Here is a 24,734-nt window from a genome sequence, read left to right on the forward strand (position 1 = left end):
TCGGTAGCTTCTACACAGCCTGTAATCCCTTCTACTTTTTTTTTTCCTTGTTGTCAACCATATTGAGCTCAAATTTTAGGGGCCTAAAGGTAAAGCCTATGGGCAGTAAAAACACCAGAAACAAAAAACCCAAAGAAATGAAACAGTCCACTAAGATTTCCTGAATTAATGCTGATAGGAGGTTGATGACAGTTTAATAAAGTAGCATCTGGTTTGTACTTGCTGCACACAAGCCTGGCTTTCACGACTTCTGCAGGCTGTGCCTTCGCTCGCCTTTTTGCTTTTACCTCCCAGGTCTGTCCTTTGCAAATTCTTTCATCCTGCTTAATGGTCTGCTTTACTTCCTCAATCCACTGTGTGCATTCCAACCGTGGCCTTTGTTCAAATCGTCAAACCACCTCCCCAGACACGTGTCTCCTCTGCTGTGCTGTCCTTTGTCACTGCCTCTCTCTCTCTTCTTCAAGGGCACACGACTTCCTCCAGAAAGCCTTCCGGAAGGCCTCTGCCCACCCTGGAGGATCTCTGCCTGCGCCTCACACGTGTCCTTGGGCTGGGCTACCTTGCACTGCGGGTTGTCTGTCCTGTCGGGACACCTCTTAGGCTCCAGCCTTCAGGCCTGTCCTTTCACTTCTGCACCCACAATCTGTCCCAGGTCCTGCCCACCTGCAGCACCATCACTATTTATTGTTGTTGATATGGATTGAAATAATTGTCTTAGTTGATAAACAAGAATAAACAGGGACCGGTACTAACTTTTAAAGAGCAACCTGACGTGTGACAAGCACGTGCTGCATGGAATGGTTGCATGTCTGGGCTCTGGAATCAGACTGCAAGTCCATTTCTTGCTTCTCAACATGTGTAAATATTAATTAAGAACTTAAAAGATTGGGCATGGCACTTCTTTAATAATAAAATCTCTTTCTTCCTGACTTAGCATTGAAACTGAAATGTTCACTGGCCCATGAATCAAAAAAAGTCTTTTCATTTAGGCATTGGAAACAGACATAGAGGTGAATATTGAGGTCAAAAGATTTTGGAACAACATATATTTTGCCAAAAAAAGTATATATTTTTTTAAACTCAGCAAGAGACACTCTTCTTTCAAAGGCAGTAAACTCATATTGCTCACAAAGAGGATTTCTCTTTTTCTTCTTACTATTGTGCCATAGTCATATTTAAATAATTTCTTCAAACAAAGGAATTTTCTTATAAAACAAACTCCAAGCACTTAGGTCACACTATGGTGAATTTTCCAAGGGAGGCCAAGTTTCCTAGGCATTTGGGGCTCAAGGACTCAGAAATAAGTGTATTGATCACATAAACGTAACAATACCTTTCTTTTTTACTGGGTATAATGCACACTTCTTTGCCCACATTTTTGAGGGAAAAGTAAGGATGTGCATTATACATGGGCATAACTGTCGCGCACCATGGGTATAATAATGGGTACAATAATCCCATGTATAATGGGTACAAAACATGGGAGCGCACTATACATGGCAAAGCACAGTAAACTTCCACAATCCAAATGCAACATGTAGTATAAAAAATTATCTTTTTTCCTCAAGGCATTAGAGATCTAAATTGAATTAAAGGAGTTTGAACATAGTTCTTGAGTTCCGTTGCCAGCCTTATTTGATAAAATACCTTATTTTAAATGAGTATCGTGAGACATCAGATAGATGACACTTAGGCAGAGGACCGTGCTGCCATGGAGCCGGCAGCATTAGTGCTGCCCACTGGTGACCAGAGGACACCTGGCTAGGAGCTCTGATTGGCTGCTAGCTGGTAGGAGGTGCTGCAGAGACGTACCTGCTGGCTTTCCTACCTTCTAAGTGGCAGAACATCTAGTCCAGTCCCAGACATGAGGCAGAAGTGAACTCCTGAGTGGAGTATAATGAAAAATAATGAAAGTATCTGACCCAGCAGCTCTTCAACCCCCGTGGGCCCCTGCCTGCCACGTGTACAAGTCCTTTTTTCAGGTGATGGTGAATGAAGACTAGTAAAGTTGCGTCAGGGTGAGACAGTCTCACTCTCTTGACCTCAAGCTCCATTTTCACATACATCTGAACAGGGAGCAGGATTAAAATCCTTGCCCTAACAAATAACAAATGACAAAAAAAAAAATGGGTTTTAGGAATGGATCAAGAAGAGTTTACCTCTCAAATACCAAGAAGTCCTATATAGACGATTCTCCCCCCACCCCAGTTTTTTTCTGGGACAGGATGCTCAAGAATTAGCCTGGCTTGGCAGCCTCGATGTCATGGAACCTTGTCTTGGCTCTAAGATTGACACTAGAAGGAACACTGAGCTGTATTTGGGCCTCACTTTCTCTATCTACACATTGAAAGCTTCAGGCTTTGGTGAATGCGGTGCATTTGGTAAAATGAAGCTGACCTCGAACTACATCTACCAGTGGCTGGAGGTCTTTTGATGCATGGCCTTCAATAATTCAAACCTGGTGCCAATTGTCCCTATTCAGCTATTCAGAACAATCTCCAAAGGTTGTGCATCCAAGGCTCTGTGAGAAACCTAGAAGTCTATGCCTGAGGGAAAGTCTTTTCTTTTTTTTAACACACTTGAGAAATAAACAGTTTTGCTCTTTCTCCCTACTTTTCCAACCTGGCCAAGGCCACTGAGTATTTTGCATTTTACTCCATGCCCTTTTCAGGCAGCTGGAAAACAGCTGAAAGAATGCAACGGCAGCTTTGCACAGATCAGGGTTGCATACAAGCTATCCTGAACTCAGGCCTGAGGAGCATTTTGAAAGCAAGTGATCCTTGGCAGGAGCTTAGCAGATAAGTGTTGGAATTTTTCTGTGTTTAGTTCTCAGTCTTCCCCGCTTTCTTTCTTTCCTTAAGGAAAAGGACATGATAGGAGACAGCAAATTTTTTTACTTTCCTGACATTCCTTTATCTCAGAGCATTAACAGCCTGTTTGTTATGGTCCTTGTTTGCTACTGGGCCAGAAAAGTGAAAATTGAAGATACAGGCAGAAGGGTCCATTGATTTAAAGAGATCACGATGCGACCAACCAAAATGCACAGACCAAGTATTAGGCCTGGTGCCTATGGGACAAGACTTGGTGAACGAATTGCCCACATGTGAGAGCAGACAAGGGACAGTAGCATTCCGTACTGTGCTTCTCTCTTAATCATCACACCTTATCCTATTCCTGATCACCGACCTAGGAGGGCACTTTAATTTCCCCTGATTCTTGGAACCTTTCTCTATGCTTGCTACAACACTCATGTTTGTCCATTCACTCTGAACTTCATGAATGAGTGAGCAAGGGTAAGTATGATAGCCCCAAATCTCAGAGCGCATGGAACCTCTTCAGTGTCTCAGCTCAGGGTAATCGACATTGCTCCCAATCTGCGAGCCTATGCGTATGCCTTGGCTGTGTGGAACTCCTGTTTCCTAGTAGAATGAAAACTCATTTAGAACAGAAAACATGTCCCTACTGAAAGTATAACTCTCGGGGCGTATTTTCCCTCCTCTCCAGTCTATGTCTCCTAATGGGGTTAACCAGTCTCAGAGTCTCATATGGCTCAGACATGGGACAGTTTCTAGTTGTCACACCTGGGACAGTGGCGCTTGTTAAACTTGAATTTGTTTGGTGCTGAGGCCCGGTCACTGGAGATGTGGGAAGTAACGAAAATCCCCTGTCGCTTTTGCCATTCTTTGCAAAGTGATTTTGAGTGGCAACCCATAGGTTGGTCAATGGATTGGGGACAGTTTGTTTTTAGACTTTTAGAGTAAAAATTATCTTTATAGGTCCTTTTATATGACTTTTCCACCTGTCCATGCAGAAGTGCTTTTTCTCCATGTTCTAGTTGAAATCCTTCAGCCCTTATTAAGGGCTGCACCTAGAATGAGTATAGATGACAAAATATATATTGATGTCTGGGGAGTACCTTGCACATGGAATGTTTAGATACATGCCAGACCCTTCCCTCTGCTTCTGAGTAAATTGTAGACTTGCCCAGGAGGCCAGTTCCTCTGAGGCTGTGGAATGGTATCATTATAATTGGGCCTCATCTGTGTCCCTTCTTTACAAAGCTTGGTTAACTGACCGCTTGATTGCGAATTAAAGTAAATTGTGATTACGACTGGTATGTAAGAGTCACAAGGCTACCCTCTTTGCTTAACATAATTTCCTTCTTAATTAAGAGGGAAGACAGAATTAAGAAAGAGCCAGGAGCTGTTGACAGGAACTTCTGCTCACATCGTGAAAACAGGGCTGCTGGGAGAATTCTCCTTCAGACTCAGGGCAAATCCAGGCCACAAGCAATGCTTTTGTCTGATAAGCAAATTGGCAGCATGTGGAGGTTGTGATATAGCTTAAGGGGTCCTGGATGTGCTGTGAAGACGTGGGTTCGTGGGATGAGGCTGTCTCTGATTAGCTGTGTCACTAGCAAGTCGCAATCTCACTCAGGCTTCGTTTCCTCATCTGTCAAATGTGGATAATAAAACTCACCCCAACCGCTTCATTGGGTTACTCTGAAAAATCTACAATGATACAGTAAAGTTTCCTCTTATGGGAGGGTCCTAGAGCCAGCCCTATGATGAAAACCAGGGATGGCATGAGTATCCTCATGACTAGGGAAATTCCTACACAGTTCGCATTTTCTCCAGTTCCAGGACGGGCTATTGTTCCTTCAGCTGAGTGTGAGATGAATCAACTGGCTTGCTTTAGGCTGTGCTGTACAAACCTGTGTGCTTTAAACGCCAGAATATCACTTCAAATGATGCTGTTCTCCTAAAATGAGACACAAGTAGGCAGTCTGGAGGAAGAGTACACCACTCCCCGCACCTCAGACCCATGCAATGGAAAGGCTGTGAGAATCACCTGCACTGTGTACATTGTAAATACTGCAATTGCTTTTCTTTATTGCTTTGCGTCTCTAGTGGATCTCAGAAGTGAAATGCACCCATGTGACCACACTGCAGTAAAACTTTTGGAAAAAAAATCAGAGGGCTCTACTAATGAAAGACCAAGTTGTACAGCAAGGAGCAAGAGAGAAGGGGATGCCTAGAATGGTGGATCAGAGCGGCCACAGTAAGTAAGCCCAGAGGCTGGTGTGAGAGGAAGAGCAAACCAGCGTGCTGGTGCCGAGGCTGCTGTTGCGATCTGGGTCCGAAGATCAGGAGCTCAGCAGGAAGGGTATTGTTTTTTTTAGAGCAACTTTGCAGGTGTATAACAAACTGCAAATATTTAGTGTACAATTTGATGAACTTTGACATGTATATATAGTTGACACTCAAACAATGCAGGGGTTGGGGCGCTGCACCCTTGCACCATTGAAAATCCATCATAAATTTTGACTCCTGAAAACTTAACTACTAATAACCTAATGTTGATTGGAAACCTTTTCATAACATAAGCAGTTGATTAACACATTTTTTTTGTTATATGTATTATATGCATATACATATATATGTATTCTCATAATGAAGCAAGCTAGATAAAAGAAAAATGTTTTTAAAATCATAAAGAAGAGAAATACACTTATGTTATTTATTGAAAAAAATCCTATATAGGTGGACCCACACAGTTCAGTCCTGTGTTGTTGAAGGGCCAGCCATACACATAAAATTATCAGTACAGTCAAGACAACCAACATTTCCATCACTCGCAAAAGCTGCCCCTTTGTAATAATCCCTCCCTCCCTATACCCTCATTTCCAGGCAACTACTAATCTATGTTTTTGTCACTGCATATTAGTTTGCATTTTCTAGAATTTTATATGAGTGCAATAATATATATTATGTATTCTCTTCTGAGGAGAGTTTGTCTTCCTTTACACAACATGATTTTGAGATGCGTCCTTATTGTTACATGTATCAATATTTTTATCCATTTTATTGCTGAGTAGTGTTTCATTGGATAGATACACAACAATTTCTTTACTTATTCCTACCTGTTTATAGACATTTGGGTTGTTTCCAGTTTCTGGCTATTGTACACAGAGCTGCTACAAATATTTGTATATAAATCTTCATGAGGGCATATGTTTTCATTTATTCTGGGTAAATACCTAGGTATGAAATAGCTGGGTTGTATGGTAGGTTTATATTTAACCTTCAAAAAAATGCTAAACTTTTCCCCCCAAAATTGCATTATATTGTATCTCCACCAGTAGTTTATGAAACTTCTAGTTACTCTGCATCTTCACCAATACTTGGTATAGTCAGTCTTTTTAATTTAAACCATTCTAGTTTATGTGCAGTGACTTTTTTTGTGGTTTTAACTCACAATTCCCCAATGATTAATGAATGATGCTGAGTGCCTTTTTACATGTTGTTAGCCTTACACATTTCCTCTTTTTCTATGTATCTGTTCAATTTCTTTTTGCCCATTAAGGAAAATAGGTTGTTTGTCTTCCTTACTGAATTGTATGAATTCTTTATACATGCTGGGCACAAGTACTTTGACTATTTTCTCCCAGATATTGGCTTGCCTGTAAGTTTTCTTGGTATTTTTCAAAGAATAAACATTTTTTATTTTGATGAAGTGGCACTGACCTGAAAACATTTTTCAAATCGTCTGTATTCATTTTCTGTCTGAGAAAACTTTGCCTACCACAAGGTCACAACGCTTTTCTCCTTCACCTTTTAAAAGTTTTATAATTTTGGGTTTTATGGAGAAGCCTATGATCTATTTCAAGTTACCATTTGTGTATGGTGAGAGCTAAGGATTAATCTTTATTTTTTTCCCCCCATATGGATATCCAGTCAATTTAGTACCATTTCTTGGAAAAGCTCTTCTTCCCTCATTGAGCCGCCTGGGCGCATTTGTTGGAAATCCATTGGTCATATACGTGTGGGTCTCTTCTTGGCCTCCCGTTGGCACAGGGTTTGTGGTAGTAACCCGAGGGAGGAACGGGCGCAGGGTGCTCATCCTTCCATTACAGAGCCAGCCCCCTGAACATTCTTTTGACATAAAATTTTAATTTTTCATTATGAAATTATAATACTGTTGATTCATAAATAAAATCAGGAAGAGAGCAAAAAAATAAAGGAAAAAAATTCACTTGTTATCTCACTCTCTGAAGAAAGCCACTCAACTTGAGAAGTGCCAGTTTTTCCATTTATTCCCCTCGTGAGTATTTAAGGGATATGACCAAAGGCAGAATGGTTAGAAGTACGATCTGAAGTTAGGTTACTTTAGTTTCAATTCCAGCTCTCCCATTCACCAGCTTTGTTATCTTGGGCAAGTCACAATATCACTTGGATTTGCTTCTCACCTCTATAAAACGAAATATACAACACATGCTTATTCGGGGATTGAGATAACTTCTGTGAAGCACTTAGTCTCTAGAACAAAATCAATGCTGCATAATTCTTGGTTACCCTTATTACCTTCACTGCTGCCATTCATTTCTAAACACTGCTATTTTCTTAGGGCCGAGTAACCACAATGAAGCAGGGTCTCAGAAGAACGGACCAAGTCTCACTGCAGATGCACTTTCATTTTAATACGGTTATTGTCTTACTGTGCGCATCTGTGCACATACTAGCAGATGAAGTTGACTTTGAAGAGGGCCCTGTGTTCAGATATCAGCGCTGAGCTTCAGGCTCAGCAAAGGCCTTGGGCCTCCTGACAGCTGTTGGGCTGGATGCCAGTGAGCAGGGTGTCCATCGGTCTAACGGTTCAGTATCGGGAAAGCACTGCCAGCCTCACATGGCTTATGCCCTGCACAGATAGTCCAGCACTTCCAAAGCAATTTAGTTCTTCAAGTCTTGGGTAAACTTTAGACTTGTTACAAATATAATATGCAGTGTGAAGATAATGTGTAGATATGGGTAGATTTGCAACATTACACATAGTAATGGAGTTGTTTTTATTAAAAATTACCCAAGTATTGCAACCATTTAAAAAATTTCCTATAGCTTATTCATGTCTGGACTCAACTTTCACTTTTTTCAAAGCACAGTGGGTACTGTAACCATTGCTGTTTTTACATGTAGAAATTTATAGTATGAGAAAGGGCAGCAAAGCTGTGAGGCAGCTGTGGAATCAACTCCACAGAGCGGGTGGGCCCCGGATGCTTGGGTCCCACCCCGGCAATGGGAAGAGATACAAGGTAAAATTTTAAACTGTCCTATTGGCCTCAGTTTTTTGGGGGAAGGATCTTGTCTTTTGTAGTATAAATCTGCTGATAAACCTGTGTAGATTAGAAGAGATGGATAAGAGTATAAACCCTTTGGAGATTTTATGGCTGTCCTGAACTTTCTCCATTTACACCACCAGATACAGCCCCACCCTTGTGCACTTGGCTCTGCGGAGGCTGACCCACGCGGGCCTCATTGGGGAGCGTGGGGGTTGGCTGTGGGAGGCGTCAGCAGGAGATCAGAGGATGGGAGGAGAGAGTGGGTGGGGTTTTCACTCTCCCCTCTTCCTCCGAACTCCACTCCTCCACCGAAGGATTCGGCTTCTCTGGAGCTGCCCTTGCAGCTAAGGCTCTCTTGCAGGGTTCTGGTAGCAGCGTCCCTCCTTGACCCTTCAGGTCTAGGAGAGATGATACCTTTCTGTTACTAGTTCAGAAGTATTTAACCATTCCCTGCTGGATCCCTTAGTCCCGCCCCCACTGCTCCAAACACCCCATCATGAAGCTCTCCTCGGCTGGAATGTGCCATCTGTTTCCTGCCAGGACCCTGATGGATACAACAGCCAAAATAAGCCTCTCCATGTCAGGCGAGGCAGAAAATAATGATAAGGAAGAAAATACTGTTCACTTAGTGCAGCCTTCCATGTGGGGAACACTGTGCAAAGCATTTTGCACGTAATCAATAAATATTTACTTAGTGTTTACTGCAGGCTAAACATTGTTGGATAAAATAGATTCTACTCTCAAGGAGATGATTCAGTTTAATCTTCATAACAACATTGTTATTGTGATCACTACTTCAAACACAAGGAGGCTGAATCTCAGAGGGGTTTACTTTCTCAAGGTCGCCAGTGAGTAAACGCAGACCCTGCCCTTCCGACTGCAGACTCTAGACTCCAGACTCCAAAACATATACCCTGGTCATGCCATTGTGACAACGGGTGTTCCAGTTCCCTTTCAAGTCAGGAGCTGAATGAATTCCTGGGAATGGAGCTATTTTTTTCTGCTTGGGTAGTTAAAGCCTGGAGCCTTGGTGAGGGAGGCCATGGGCTGAGCTTGCTTAGGGACAACTGCATCATGGGGGAGCTTGGTGGAGGGCCGAGGGCGATGGTTACAGATGAAGAGAATGGGTCAGATGAAGCAATGCTGGCACCATTTAGTCTGAGGATCAGGCATTCAGACTCCCAACCCAGCCCTTCCCACCCCTGTCATTACCTGCTGTTGACAACAGGTAGAAATAGTTTTTGTGTTCAGTCCAGGCATTTTCCTCTACTCTGGCACAGACATTTGTGTGCCATGAAGGGACTGGGTCTCACGCATGTAGAAACCTTTTCTGTGACTAGGAGGTCACTGTCCTCTGCAGTTTCCTGAAGGACATGCTAAGCCCAGGAGGAAAAACAAATTTATGGCATATACTTTTGGGAGTCGGGATTCAAACGTTGGGCTCCCCTCCATTCTTCTGAGGATTGTTCATTAAATACTGAAAAAATTGACCTTGGAATGAACCAGCTTCCTCAGGGCCATTCCTGATGAGCAGGAATGGTTCCTCCTTCCTTCCTTCCCTCCTTCCTTCCTGTTCTTCCTTCCCTCTTTTCATTCTGCCTCCTTTCTCTTGTTGTCTCCTTTCTTTTCTTAACAAGCCACCTAAGTCATTTGATTAGGTGCTGATATTCAGAGTTTGAAGGAACTTCTTTCTTTGAAGGGCACCTCTTTCTATGGTACCCACAGGAGTGTCCCTGAGACCTCATCTCATCAGGCAGATAAACATATACCTCCTGAAGAGGCTTAGCCTCATATATTCAAGTGAGGAAATTACAGATAAGTAAAACAAGGACATCAAATTAGAACCTTTTCTTCTGAGAGGCTTAAAGAAACATCCGTTCTATTCAGGCCCATTTTTTATCTGTGAAGAGAAAGCAGGGTACAGACAGGCCAACAGTACCAGCCATTGAACAACAACAAGAGAAAAGCTCATTTTTCACGAAACTCAAATATAGACTGATTTTGAACAAACTTTGCTTCTTGGCTTTGGGAAAAGGAGGACAGGGAATGGAGGACCCCAGATTAGGTGTCAGGTTTTCCTAATCATTGCAGGAGCTTCTCTCCCCATCTATAGAGCTCTGCTTATCTTTCAGTGAGAAAATCAGCTTTCCTAGAACTCTTCTGCTGTATCTCCATATACAATCAACAATGCAGGATTTTCCATGACCCAGAGAATAACAGTTGATAATAGAAGTGAGAGGCAATTGCCAAAAATTTTTATTTGTAATTTCTAGAGAAGCTCTTCTCCATCCCCACCCTTCCCCAGTAAATATCCCATTGTGATTGGCCCAACATCCATGTAACTCAGTCCAAGAAAATGGGCGAGTCCATCCCCCGAAGGCTTTATAACTTCAAGAAGAGAAGGTCTAGAGGTGGATGTTCATCTTCCATGCCGCCATCTGGTATAGACCGGGTGGTGGCCCAAGAATGAAGCACCTGCAGTGTCAGAATGCCAGGACAATGATTTTAACATCAACTTGCATACGCATAGAGCCGGGTTGCCATGAGTTCTGAGCTCACTCCCCAGGGCAAAAAGATGTAGATGATTTGCATGTTTTCTGTCTTAAGATGGCTGCTCCACGCTTGACCTTGTGGAGGCTTCTTGGCTTAGGGGGAGGTGATGTCATTCGGCACTTCCTGCAGCTGCTGTAGCATGAGACGTTGCCCCACCCCAAGGCCCCAGAGAGAAGTTGCAGTTGTGAGCCAGTGTGTGTGGGCTTCATGACTGAAATGCCACTCTGCATGGGGAGGCAGGAAGAAAGTAGTATTCAACATAGTAAATGGGCTAACAGTGGTGACCTTATTGATAGTGAACCCATGTAACCCTGAGCAGAGCCGTGTCTCCTCCCTACCCTCCAAGGCGTGGTCTGCACCAGGCCAAGCCCAAAGTCGATTTTGTGTCCAAGTGGTCTACGTAGATCTACTGCTTGTTCTTCGTAGAGCTAAGAAGTTCCTGGGTACTACCACTGTGCTAGGTTTGAAGTTGTTTTTTAAGTTATTTTCTTAAAAGTAGAGACCAGTCATAAATCTGATGTTTTGGAGCATCATTTCCCCTGATTGTCCACAGAATATCTATCTGCAAACAACTGATGTGCATTAAACAGACAAATCCAAAGAGAAATGTAGTCAAATACATTGAGCAAATCCTGAGTGTATTCTTTTTGACATTTGAACTGTACGGTAACTAGAGAATCAAAAATCCTACTTAAATTTTTAAAATCTAGTGTTTGTCAAATGTATTTGACCATGCCAATTTCTAGCACATCTGTTTATCTTATGGAATGCAGTGTTCCTTGGGCTATTTTCCAGCACATTCTATTCTGGGTGAGAAGACAAAGCCTACTTTGTCAATGAGTATTCCTTTTGAGGGTTTTTGTTTCTTCTCACTTAAATTTGTTATTCATTCAACAGACTTAATTGAATCTATTGATTCACATACTTATTCATGCATTATATTAGAAAATATATGAAATACTTCCTGAAGTGCAAGTCTTGATACCAAATAAGGCATCATGCTCACCCTTGAGGACCTCACCATCCAGTGAATAAACTGAGGCAACCAGGGGAGACAGAGGAGTTGGTGATGCAGAACCTGAAGCTCGTGAGAGAGACCTTGCCTAGACCCAAGGATCTGGGAGATATGAGCAAATAGATGTGAGTGGAAGCCTTAAGAAGAGAGGGGCACATGTAGGGTGGGAAGAAGGTTGGGTCAGAGATGGAATTCCGGGAACCCAACAACACTTAAGGACTGGATAAAAGGAGAAGAGCCCATAAAATGGACAGGAAAAAGAAGGCAGGAGGAAACTCCTCACCATTAGAGCGAGCCTGGCCTCTGAGCAACATGATGAGGCATTGAATTATTTCCCTGGGTGGGAAGAAAGAGGGTGATTGGTGGTGTGTAGTTGTGTTTCTGTTGGGGGTAGTGACAGTGAAAGGTAGTTGGGAGAAAATTTTTGCTCACAAATTATAAGCAAATAAGAAAGTTGTTTGAGAAACTGTAAAAGCTGAATGGTCTGGTGTTTAAGCGCATTGACCATAAAATCAGACAGATTGGGGTTTGAATTCTGGCTCTGATACAAAATGATTTTTTAAATTACTTTTTTCTTCTTTAAATTATCAAGTTCAAGGAAAACCTTCACTGAATCAGGGACATAACCCAAATTTTAGTGACCTACATAAGAAACCTGGCACCACATTTGGCCTTTTGGGAACACGTGCATATACAAGTATGCATTCACTCTGCACCAGAACATGATGCAGTTGCTAATCAACAACCATGCCGGGAGAAGCTACAAAGGTGGGTCTGGTCTGTGGACACAGGGAGCTCTTCGCCTCAGTGAGCCCCAGGCAACAATGTCCTGCTCTGTAGAATAAAGCCAGGAGAATCTGTCTTTTAAGTCAGGACCTCCGTGATCACCAAAATGTCACAGCGTGGCATAAGACAAAAATGGTGCTGGGTAAAAAGGCAGGAGATAGAAAGGTCATCTTTCTTTCCCTAACAAAAAATTTGTTTTTAAAGAACTCATACCCCAAAGTTTAACAAAGCGTGGCACATGATAAATGCTACGTTAATGCTCTATCATAATAATAACATTAAAGGGGCCATATATTAGCTATTTTTGAGATGTATATATCTTTTCCCAGGGACGTAGGTGACAAGCAACTTCAAATAGGATGCTTTCACAAAAGCAAGAGTGACTTTTGGATCTTCTCTACAGCACTGTATTCCCTGGCTCCCGCTATTGTAATTCCCTTTGTCTTCGTTGCTGTGTAGAAATGAACTGTGTTAACAAATAAGGCCCCTTCTCTGACAGTGGTTTTAAAAACAATCAGAAAACCATAACAGCATTACCAAAAACAAGCAAGCAAACAAACAAACAAAACATCCAAAACTTATAATATCTCTACTATCTCTATTTGTACCATCATGGTCATATCTCATTGTCATAATCATATCTCATGGGTGACTGTCTGCTTTTGCTGCAATTTTAACTGTGAATTTTCAGATAGCAGGGACTACACAAGATAGCTTCAGATGGTATTGATGAGAGGTTATCTCTTCTGTATTTTTCTTGTTCTTGTGGGAAGTGTTGAGAGGATTGGGAGATGGGATGGTCACCCGATCCTAGATTGGCTCAGGCTCCTGTCCTCAGAAGGGTTTGGTGATACCTTCATCTTCCTCCTGGAGCGAGGAGGTTTAACACCTAAGCTTGGATTGGGATGGGCTTTGGGCTCTGCCTCTCAGGATCTCTTTTAAAAAAATTTAATTTAAGTATAATTGGTATACAATATCACATCAGTTATATTAGTCTCAGGTATACAATATAGTGATTCCATTTTTATACCTTACAGTCACCTCATTAGTTCTAGTAATAATCTATCACTGTTCAAACGTATCACAATGCTATTGACTGTATTCCCCTTCGCCTTTTTTATGTACTCCCCTATCCCTCCCTTCTGGTATCCATCCCTTTAGTCTCTGTTTCTGTGTTCTTTTTGTTTTATTTTGTTTGTTCATTTATTTTGTTTTAGACTTCACATATAAGGAAAACCATATGGTATTTGTCTTTCTCTGCCTTATTTATTTCACTTAACATAAAACCCTCTAGGTCAGCAATTTTCAACTGATGTGCTGCAAGAATTATTAAAACATGCAGAATCTGACTATTTAGTTAGGGGCACTGACCTCTTTTCCTTTAGACTGTCAGATAAAAAAATGAAAACAGCTAGCACAACAGTAGCTGTCTGGTGTGAATTCCCTGTCTTGAACCGTAAATATATAGGTCATATAATAAAGTTGCATCTTATTGGTCATCTGATTGGTTAAGTCACGGCAACAGAAATCCTTATATACAAGTGTGGGCACCTGATTTTTTAAAAACTTACTTTGGAGCAAAAAGGGTAGGTAATTACTATTATTATTATTTTTTGTAGATCAGTAAAGATTATACCTACTTTTTTGATAGGTCAGCAAAAAACATGACATTTTTTGGTGTGCCACAGAATTTTAGTAATTAGTTTATGTGTGCTATGAGATAAAAAAGATTGAAAGTCACTGCTCTAAATCCACCCACGTTGTTGCAAATGGAAAGGTTTCATTATTTTTGTTGCTGCATAATATTTCATTGTATATACATATCACATATTCTTTATCCATCCATCGATGGACATCTAGGTTTCTTCTGTATTTTGGCTTTGTAAATAACGCTGCATGAACATGGGTAATCATTATATGTTTTTGAATAAGTGTTTTTGTTTTCTTTGTATAAAAATAAAGAAATGGAATTGCTGGATTGTATTGTAAGTCTATTTTTAGTTTTCTGAGGAATTTCTATACTATTTCCATAGTGGCTACACCGATTTGCAGTCCCACTAACAATGCTAAAGGGTTCCCTTTTCTCCACTTCCTCATTAACACATGCTATTTATTGACTATTTGAAAGTAGCCATTCTGATTGGTGCAAGGTAGTATCTCACTGTGGTTTTTTGATTTGCATTTTCCTGATGATTAGTGATGTTAAGCATTTTTTCATTTGTCTGTTGGTCATCTGTATGTCTTCTTTGGAGAAATGTCTTTTCATGTCCTCTGCCCACTTTTGATCATATTGATTGAGTTGTGTGAGTTTCTTATATATTTTTTGATATCAACCCCTTGTCAAATATATCATTTGTGAATATATTCTTCCATTCAGTAGGTTGTCTTTTTGTTTTGTTGATGGTTTCCTTCACTGTGCAGAAACTTTTTAGTTTTATGAAGAAATAAAATACATCCAAATTGTAAAGGAAGAAGTAAAACCATCAATATTTGCAGATGACATGATACTACACATACAAAACCCTAAAGAAGCTATCAACAAATTAATAGAATTAATAAAAGAATTCAGTAAAGTAGCAGGATACAAAATTAATATGCAGAAATATGTCACATTACTATACACTAATAACAAATAATCAGGAGTAGGAATTAAGAAAACAATCCAATTTATTACTGCATCAGAAAGAATAAAATACCTATGGATACATTTAACCAGGGAGGTGAAAGACCTATACTTTGAAAATTATTGTATAAGACATTAAAGTAGGAAACTGAAGAGGACACAAATAAATGAAAGAATATACTGTGCTCATGGATTAAAATAATTAATATCATGAAAATGACCAAACTGCTCAAAAGAATCTACAGAGTCAATGCAATTCCTATGAAAATTCCAATGACATACTTCTCAGAATTAGAACAAATATTCATAAAATTTTAATGGAACCATAGAACACTGTGAATATCCAAAGAAATTTTGAGAAAGAAGAACAAAGTTAGAGGAATCATGTTCTCTGATTTCAAACTATACTACAAAGCTCTCTTTATTAAAACCACATGGTACTGGCACAAAAACAGGCACAAAGATCAAAGGAACAGAACAGAGATCCTAGAAATAAACCCTCACTTAACATGGTCAGTTAATATTTGACAGAAGAAGCAAGAATACACAGTGGGGTAAAGACAGTCTCTTCAATAAATGGTGTTGGAAAATTGGATAGATACATGCAAAAAAAGTGAAACTGGATCAGACTCTTAAACCACATACAAAAATAAACTCAAAATGGGTTAAAGACTTACATATAAGGCCTGAATCCATAAAACTCCTAGAGAAAAACATAGTAAACTATTTGACATCAGTCTGAGTAATATCTTTTTGGGTACATTCCTTTGAGCTAGGAAAACGAAAACAAAAATAACCAAATGGGACTTCTCAGTATCTTCTCAAGATCACAAGGTGATTTCCTGCAGCAGCCGCCATGTATTTGCGGTTTCCTCAGAGCAGCTGGCCCACCACTCAGCTGGCTGACACCAGTCCTCACTACTCCCTGATCTCAAGGAGCCTCAGATAAAGCTTTCGAAGTTGACTTGGGAAGCTCCTTTCCCTAGGTTTGATGGGAGGACAGAGCCTACCTGCTTCCCTCACCCCCCATGGAGTAGGGTAGGGCTCACAGCATACCAAAAGCTTTCTCCAAAATCCCTCCCCTGGCCTCCAATAACCCCTGACCTATTTATATTCTCAGTACCAGTGAAGGGTTAAAAAAAGATATGTGACTCGTTTCAGAACCCTTTAGATCATTTTGTACCATGTTTGGAATGTTCTATCTGGTGCTTCAGTACTTCATTCAAAATGTCCAATAATAATAATGATAACACCCTAATTTGAGTGCTCCTCTCCTGCTCTTGTCTTTCATCTCCTCCCCCCTCCCATATCGCTCCTCTTCTTCACCCCTGAAGTCACCGGTCCGGAATCCCCTCCCTTCCCCCGTCCTAATCTCAGCCCACTCACTCATCCTTCAGTGCTCAAGGCAGGCATCCCTCCCTCCCTGCCTCCGTGACACCTCCCTAGTATTAAATCTCACGGGTCAGTACTTTTCCCTTTGCACACTCATAATAATCATCCTGAAATTTGTTTTTATGGTTATTAGATTAATGTTTGCCTATTCATCACCATTTCTCTGGCAAAGAGTAGTGCTTAACAAATACTTATTGAATGAATAGATGTCTGTATCACCCACAAGACTGTGGTATCTGTTGAAATCCGTTTCCCCAGACTTCAAGAGGTCCTAGTCGTTCTTGTTAAATAGTCTTTTTCAGTCTTAATCTGCTCTCAGTGGTTTTCAGTAAGATGAGAATATTTCTTTCCTTGCTTCATTTCAGCATTTACTGAGTGTCTGCTACTTCCTTGGCAATGTTTTAAGTATGTTCCGGACATTATTATTTTGTTAGTCCTCAGGACACCCTTTGTGGTTGACATTAATACCTGTACTTTTCGGGTGAGGAAGCTGAAGCTCAGAGAGGTTAAGTGACTTGTCCAAGGCATCTAGGTAATAATTATGAATTTGAATTTGAGCCCATGTGTGTCTGACACCAAACATCTTGTGCTTTTTATTACTGTACTTCTGGTATTTAATATCCCTATAGTTAGGTATGAAATAATGTGCCCTAAATGGACAGAAGAACAATCATACAGAGTGAGCTATTGATATTCATGTTAGAAACACAGAATCCAGGGAACATCCAAGATAACACTGCTTTTTTCTGTTGTTACATACATGTTGTACATCTGTGTTCATGCAACCAACTCAGCAGTGAACTCCAAATATTTTCTGGATTAGGCCAGTAAAGGTTATTATTTGCATATCTCTCAGAGCTTATTTTATTTTCCACATAAGCATCATATGCTGATTTCAACAGGGGGGCCTACACCAGTGTATTCTGGCCTTTGTACGTTCTTATAATGTGTATATTTTTGTTCTATATCTGGACCCCTCGAAGAGCCTACTTACCAGTAAAAGGCACACACTGATTTTGTATATTATTTCAGAGTCTCAGTACGCTGAATTGTGTAGAACCCAACTCTATTCTATTTGCGAAGTCTCAGAAATCATTGGTTTGGTATCCGCTGAATGTCAAGCAGGATAGATGACTGAGCACTGAGCATGTGTGTAAGTGAAGAATATGCTTTATTAAAGAATTATGGCCTAGTAAAGTGAAAAGATCCTCAGCTTTCATTTCATCTAACCATGTCAAGCAGTAGATTGGTATTGGATCAGGTGATCTTTAGGATGTCTATATAGTTGTTCCCAGTTCTAAAGTTCTGTGAAAATGCTAAGCAATAACATTTTCTGCTGTACACCCATATGCCTCCACTGTCAGCATAGTGTGAGCCCTTTTTCACACCCATGGCCGTTAGCCGTTGTTTGAACTAGGATGGGACTTCCGAATAAGAGCAGTCAGTCATCCCGCACAATCCATAGCTCCTCAAATTGATCTGCAATTGTAGTGATACTTGCTGTTAGTTTCCTTGGTTAGAATTAATGACTGTACTTTCTAGAATTTCAAAATAAATCATTATGAATTCAGCAGAAGCTCTGGAAAATTTTAAAAAGCTGCTTTCTTTTTTATCACAGAGTATGGAATTAGACCTGCTAATGTGTGAATCTTCACTGCTTTGATACATGCCTTGACAGTATGCAACCTCTCTTGGTCAAACTATTGAAACTCATGGGTATGAAATGTAAAACCCAGTCAGGTGAAACTGCTCTCTCTTAAGTATGAAATTCTACATGGGTTTTATTTTTATCTCACTTAATCCTTATATCCTCAAAACAGTATTGAAAGAGATTGATAGTGCCTTTTGACAAAGGAGGATCCTATATTACTTACCAAAAATCACTCACCAATGAACAGCAGAATCAGGATTCAAGCTTGGGCTGTCTGATCCAAAGCTTCTGCTATGTTAACAGGTTTTGCTGCCAAGAAGCATACGCAACCTCCACCCCCATTTGGAGCTTCAGGGAAAGCTAGGCAATGGGGTCCCACTGTACTTAGTTCAATTCAAGGCTCTGCCTTTGATTAGTTGTGTGACCTTGGGCATGTTACCTAACCTTTCTGTGCCTGTTTCCTCTGCTGGAAAATAAGGCCAATAACAGTACCCCCTGAATACGGTGGCGTGAGGATTAAATGAGGCCAACATATACAACTGCTTAGAATAGAACCAGGCACATATGCCCCTACTAACCGTTAGCTATTTATTACCTGAAGTTCTTTGCCTGCTTCCTCTGAGGGTCTACTCTTCTACTGTACCAGGCTCATTTTTCTAGGGTGAGAACATAAGAAAACCATTTTGTTTTTTAATAAAATCAACTTGTAAGGGAGATGTGACCTAGTTAATCACAGACCCTTTGTTTTTTGAATGCAGGGTTTCTGAAATATTTTCTTCTTTTTGTAAATTTTTTCCCACTTGTGTTTCATTTTGGCCAATTTAAAAAAAAAAGCAAAATTAGCTTGCTTTTCTTTACTCTTGCCAGCTGATGATAGGGGTGGGTGACTTGGGGGACAGACTGAGGGCCAGATGTTTATTTATTTATTAATTAAATAACCGGAAACCTATATCCTTATTAACCAATGTCACCCCAATAAATTCAGTAACTTAAAAAATCAATTTTGTAAAACCCAGTGGCTGCTTTTCAGCCTCTAATGTAAATGGTCTACACTTATTCCAGGACTTCCTAGTGATCAGGCATCTCTCCTGGTCCCTGGGCCCTGAGTTCCTGACACAAGGATGACATTAGCTTGTCTCTGTAACCCCCTTGCCTGGACAGAACTGGCAGGCAATGGGCAATGAAGAAATGTTTGTGGGATGAGTGAGGGAAGGAGGGCATCCCAAAACTGTTTTTGCTGAGGAGGCAAGAGCTGCTCTGGTCCAGAGGGAAGACTGGTTCTGCGCTTGCCTGGCATTTGGATTCCTCACCATAGGCAAGAACTTTGCCAATGGCAGAATATCAATAACTCAGGCTCACAGCTTTCTCAGCTCATTGCCAGTGAGCTATGAGAGAGACCTAGAGGGTCAGTCTGGGGAAAGCATCCCCTTTACCTCTTATTCCTGGTGCTGGTGCTGATTTTTTTGCCGGGTGGGCTCCGCCGCTCCTTCCCCCTCCCCCAGTCACCTAACGCGGGACACTGCATGGTCCCAGAGGCTGTCTGTATTACATTCTGTCCTGTTACGTCAGCATGACTTACTTTTTTTCTTCAAAATATTTCTTGTCTTAAACCAGTGCGGACTGGCTTGGGTTTAGAAGGGTCCTGCGCTGGATTAAACTCAGGATGTTACTATTTTATTTATGTTACCTTCTCGTGGGTGGTTATTTAGTTTAGGCTTTCTCTGAGGGAGGAATGGCTAAATTGTCTGAAAGGAACATTCTGTTTCCCAAATAGGAATTCTACGGTCACAGATTATCTCAGCAAGAATCATGTATTTATGACAAATGAGCCAGATTCTCATACTATGTAATTTTATTGGAATTCTTCACAATTTCTGCAGTAACTTAATGCTGACCTTATGTTTCTTCCAATGCTTATGCCCTGTAGTTTCCCCTGAGCTTGGATGCTGAATGAGAGACAATCAAGCTGGCTGAACAATCTGGGATGAAAATTTGTACATGGGGAAGTCCCCACCCAGATTTGGAAAAACTTGGAATGCGTTTTTAGAATGAGATGGCAAAAGTTCCTAAGTTATTATAGATTGAGTTCACTTTTACTGCATTTGGACTGCATTTATATTGAGAATGCTAATCAATAGGAGTTTAGAACCATACTTCTGGGGGCTCATGGTTGGTCCACATGCACTAGATTAAGAACCTCTGTTTCATTAGATGCTCATTTTACAGATAAAGAAGCTAAGGGGAATAGACTTATTCAAAGTCACATGGTCAGTAAGTGTCAGAGCAAGAATGTGAGTCCAACTCCTATAACTCATAGGTTCTTTGCACCAGCCCCTGCCCTGGGAAGCCAGCACCCTCTCCGCCTCCACACGGCTCCATTACCGTCAGCTGCCCTGAAGTACGAGCGCACTGAAACAGAGAGGTAAGACCGAAACCACTTCTGTCTGGCACATGTTTTATTCAGGAGCCCATCCCCTCAGTTCCATTCGGGATTAGGTGCTTCTTGGCTAGGTGAGGCCAGGTCTGTCACGATTCCTCCTTTTGCATTAGTCATTTCCTCGACCTCTCTCCTTTCCCCAGGACCCTGGTCCGCAAGGCCATCCACACAGATTTGTGTGAGCAGCTGAGTCCAGCTGATTTCAGTGCTGGTCATGGGCCTGAACCATGCAGAGAGAAAAGAGAACTTGGCTGGAAGAGAGCTGGGGATTTTAACACAGTGTGAACTGGGAGGACTGCTTCAGCCCATCCAAACCAGCAAATTGCACTAAAGACAACAGAGCAGCTACACCCAGGTCAAATGGTGGGAGTGGCAGGACTCCCCACCGCATCTTTCCTGACTGAGCTGCCAGACAGCATCACTGGAGACCCGGGCTTAAATACCCAGATGTGACCCTCTGGCACCTGTGAGTGGTGTTGGGCAAGTGGCTGGAGAATGGAGGCCAGAAAGGTCAGTTCTTGGGGTGAAATAAATGATGTCAAGTATTGTGTCTTGGTCGCTGTCCAGCCCCATGGGTCCAGAGAAGACACTCCCGGGCCACTGGCAGCTGGAGGTAGGGGGTCTGCCACTCTGGTGCTTCTGATGGGATGTCTCACTTCCAACCAGGGTTTTCCAGGCACAGAAAGTGCCTTAGGTAATACGACTTTTGTGTTTCAAAGAAAGGATGACCCCAACTTCAAAAAAGAAAAGTTTTATTTATGGTTCTGTTTCAAAACTAAAGTTTAAGAAGCCACTCAGGCAGAAGCTGGTGTTTTTCCATAAATTCTTACTGTTCAAGTTATGAGTTTCAGATTTGTTTGTTACAATCTAAATGTTTGAATAAAATCCCTGGCTAGGGGGCTCAGTTGGTTGGAGCATCAGCCCATACACCAAAACTTGTGGGTTCGATTCTCAGTCCAGGGTGCCCAAGGAGGCGACCTGATCGATGTCTGTCTTTCTCCACCCACCTTCGTCTCTCTAAAAGCAATGAAAAAAAAAATCCTTGGGTGAGGATTAAAAAAAAAATGTTTAAATAATAATGGTGTAAAAAAATTTTCGTGCTATGGTGCCCGGTATTTTATGATAATCTGCACAAAAAATCAAGGAAAAAAGCTCATAATCCTGACATAGAGTAATTTTACTGATGAAGACACTCAAGGTCAGAGATGGTAAGTGATTCTCCATGCTAGGAGTGCAAAGCTGGGCGTGAAACCTACGCCTGTTAGACGAGGTGGCTCTTCAGGACTTTTAAAGTGCCCTTTGCTCGGTCACTCACGATTTGCCTCAAATGCTTTTTAGAAGGAGGAAGGATATGAATAAAATAATACAGCTTTAATATATGGATTCAAAATTGTTAGAATTGCATCATACCCTGCAGCCTCAATGTGTTTTTATTTCACTAGTGTCATTTATTTGCTCCAACTAAGTCACACTATATTGTAGAAGAAAGTGCCCTACCATAGGAAGCTCAAGAGGTGATTTGCCTGGGGCCATGCTAATAGAGAATAGTCTCAGATCTCACCACCAACTCTTAGTTCTAGTTTTCTCTTCATTACCTCAGACTGTCCTTCCCTGTGACAAACACTATGGAGAAAATTGTAAAAATGTCCCTCTTGCCCCAAAGGGGCCCCACTTTTCTAGGTTCATACACTTTGCGACTTGCCTTTGCCGCTCTCCCATCAAGAGACGGAGGCTCTCATTTAATCCAGCTGGTCTTGGGACTTGCCTTGACCAACAGAATGTGAGGAAAGTGATTGATGTTCTGGTGTTCCAGAGCCCAGAGCTTAAAGAGGCCTTGCAGCTTCTACCTGCCCTCTTGGAATCTAGCCACCATGTAAAGAATCTTGGCTATCCTGCTGGAGAGAGGCCACATAGAAGAGACATGGGTGCCCCAGCTAACAACCAATACCAAGGCCTCAGACATGTGAGTGAGACCATCTTAAATTTTCCAGCCCGAGCTGAGCTGCCTCAGTCAACACCCCAAGGGGCACAGATGAGCTGCACCTGCTGAGCTTTGCCCAAACTCCTGACCTACGTGCAAGTGCATGCAAACAAATGGTCCTTATTTTAAGCATTTTGAGGTAGTTTGCAGCATAGCCATAGATAACAGATACATGCTTGCTGGCTTTGGTACTATGAGACTACAGATGACTAAGATATAAGCTCTTCCTTTAGAATTTATCAATTTGCGTTCCAATCTGCTAACTTTTTTCATAATGGTAATATGTAAAGAATAACGGTCTTAGGACAGGCCAGGCAGAAATGGAAATTGAACTATATTGGGATAAGTTGTTAATCTGTTTCCTTGGACTACTCTCGTCATCCTCATCCAAACCCTAGCCCTTGCCCTAACCCTGGCCATAACTCTAACACTACCCTCCCGCGTGCCCTATCCAACTGACGTAATTTCTCATGACTGGCTGGACTCTGAGCAGATATGAAAAAACCAAGATTATCAAGGCAGTAGTCCCTGGATGCTTTGTTAGGTATCTGCAAACAGGTGGGGTGGGGAAAAGCCAGGACCTGAGGTGAGGCAGAGAGACTTGCCAGATCCTCTCTCACTGTTAACTCACTGTGTGGTTTCAGACAAGTCCTGTCACTACCCTGCGCCTTGGGTGCCTTATTTGGAAAGGAAGCTGATTAGGTGAGATATGTTCATTTGTAAGTACAAGGCATGGGCTCTGGGAGACTCGGCTCACTTTGCTCTAAAGCCTTGTAATTCTGAAAAGCTCCAAGAAAGCTTTAAGACAGGTTCTCCCAGGCTCGGAGGGTACCGTGGGTCTTGGCAGCTCCCTGGGGGCAGACAGCACCTTGAGAAAGGAAAGCATGTCCTGAGTGGAGAGGGAGTGTTCTCAGGCAGGATATTTGGGAAGTGTTCATTTGGAAGAAATTGGAAGTGCCTCAAAAATGTAGATGGAAAATGGTGGGGGCCCGGCCCGGCCCAGCCCAGCCTGGAGCACGGCTATCCACACTGAGCTAAAATGTGCTATTCTTTTCCTGCCAATCACACAGCCAAATAGGAGGCCCCTTGTTTTCTACCTCAAGGGAAATTCCTGGACACAGGGCTCACGGCTTTATTTGAGAATGTCATCATTTCCCATTTATTCTGGTCTTTAGACTGTTTATCCAATGACGGTGGGTTACTGCTACCTCCTGCTTGGCCTGAAATGGCTTCCCACTCGGGCCCCAGGAGCTGCTGCCTCCCAGGCCTGTCCTTGGCACGTGTTGGGGATGGAAATATGAAACCCTCAGGGCCTTTCCTCCACATTCCCTCTTTCAGTTTTATGCAAGTGATGGCACACACTGTCACCGCCCTGTAGGAGCCAGGGCAGGAGAGTACCTTGGGGGGTTACAAGCCAGATGACGCTGAGCCATCAGAATGCATCTTATTTTAAAAGGAAGTCTTTGCAGCTGTACCAAGATGTTATCAAACCTGATATGATCCTCACACAATTGTGAATACTTTCCTTTATGTCTAATTCAAATTCTCTAGTTGCAAGATGCGCCAATATTCTATTTCTTTGTGTTTGGGAATGGTGGGTTAACGCTGCCTCTACTCATTTCCTGTGTTACCTATAATGGCTGTAAAGAACCCTCTGGTGGGAAAGTGGGAGTCAGAGGTTTTAACTTTGCTGGTGCTTTTCTGCCAATGCTCTTCTGGGTCTATAACTGAAAGTGATGTTGCTGCCCTGGCCAGGTGGCTCAGTTGGTTGGAGCGTCATCCTGTGCATCAAAAGACTGCGGGTTTCATCCCAAGTCGGGGTGCATATGGGAAGCAACTGATGGGAATTTCTCTCTCTCTCTCTCTCTCTCTCTCTCTTCCTTCTTCTCTCTAAAATAAATAAACATATCCTTGGGTGAAGATTTTAAAAAAAATTGATGTTGCTTACACAGCTCTGGGTTTGGGCAAGTCCTGTGAAAGGACAGCTGGTGACTCAAATTGCGGTGGAAGCTTTCCTGGAGTGTGTGTGAACGTAGCAGGGAGAGAGGGAGCCTCACAGATCCTGCTGTACAGAGCAGGGAGTGCCAGCCTTCCAGCAGCACGTGGTGCTCCTTTCCAAACCATCCGCGCCTGTCTCCAAGTGGAGACAACGAGCCCAGTTTACAATAAGTTGAGGTGGA

Source organism: Pteronotus mesoamericanus, unplaced genomic scaffold (genome assembly GCF_021234165.1).
Source record: "Pteronotus mesoamericanus isolate MK-2021 breed Mesoamerican mustached bat unplaced genomic scaffold, CSHL_Meso_final contig_164, whole genome shotgun sequence".
NCBI lineage: Eukaryota > Metazoa > Chordata > Mammalia > Chiroptera > Mormoopidae > Pteronotus > Pteronotus mesoamericanus.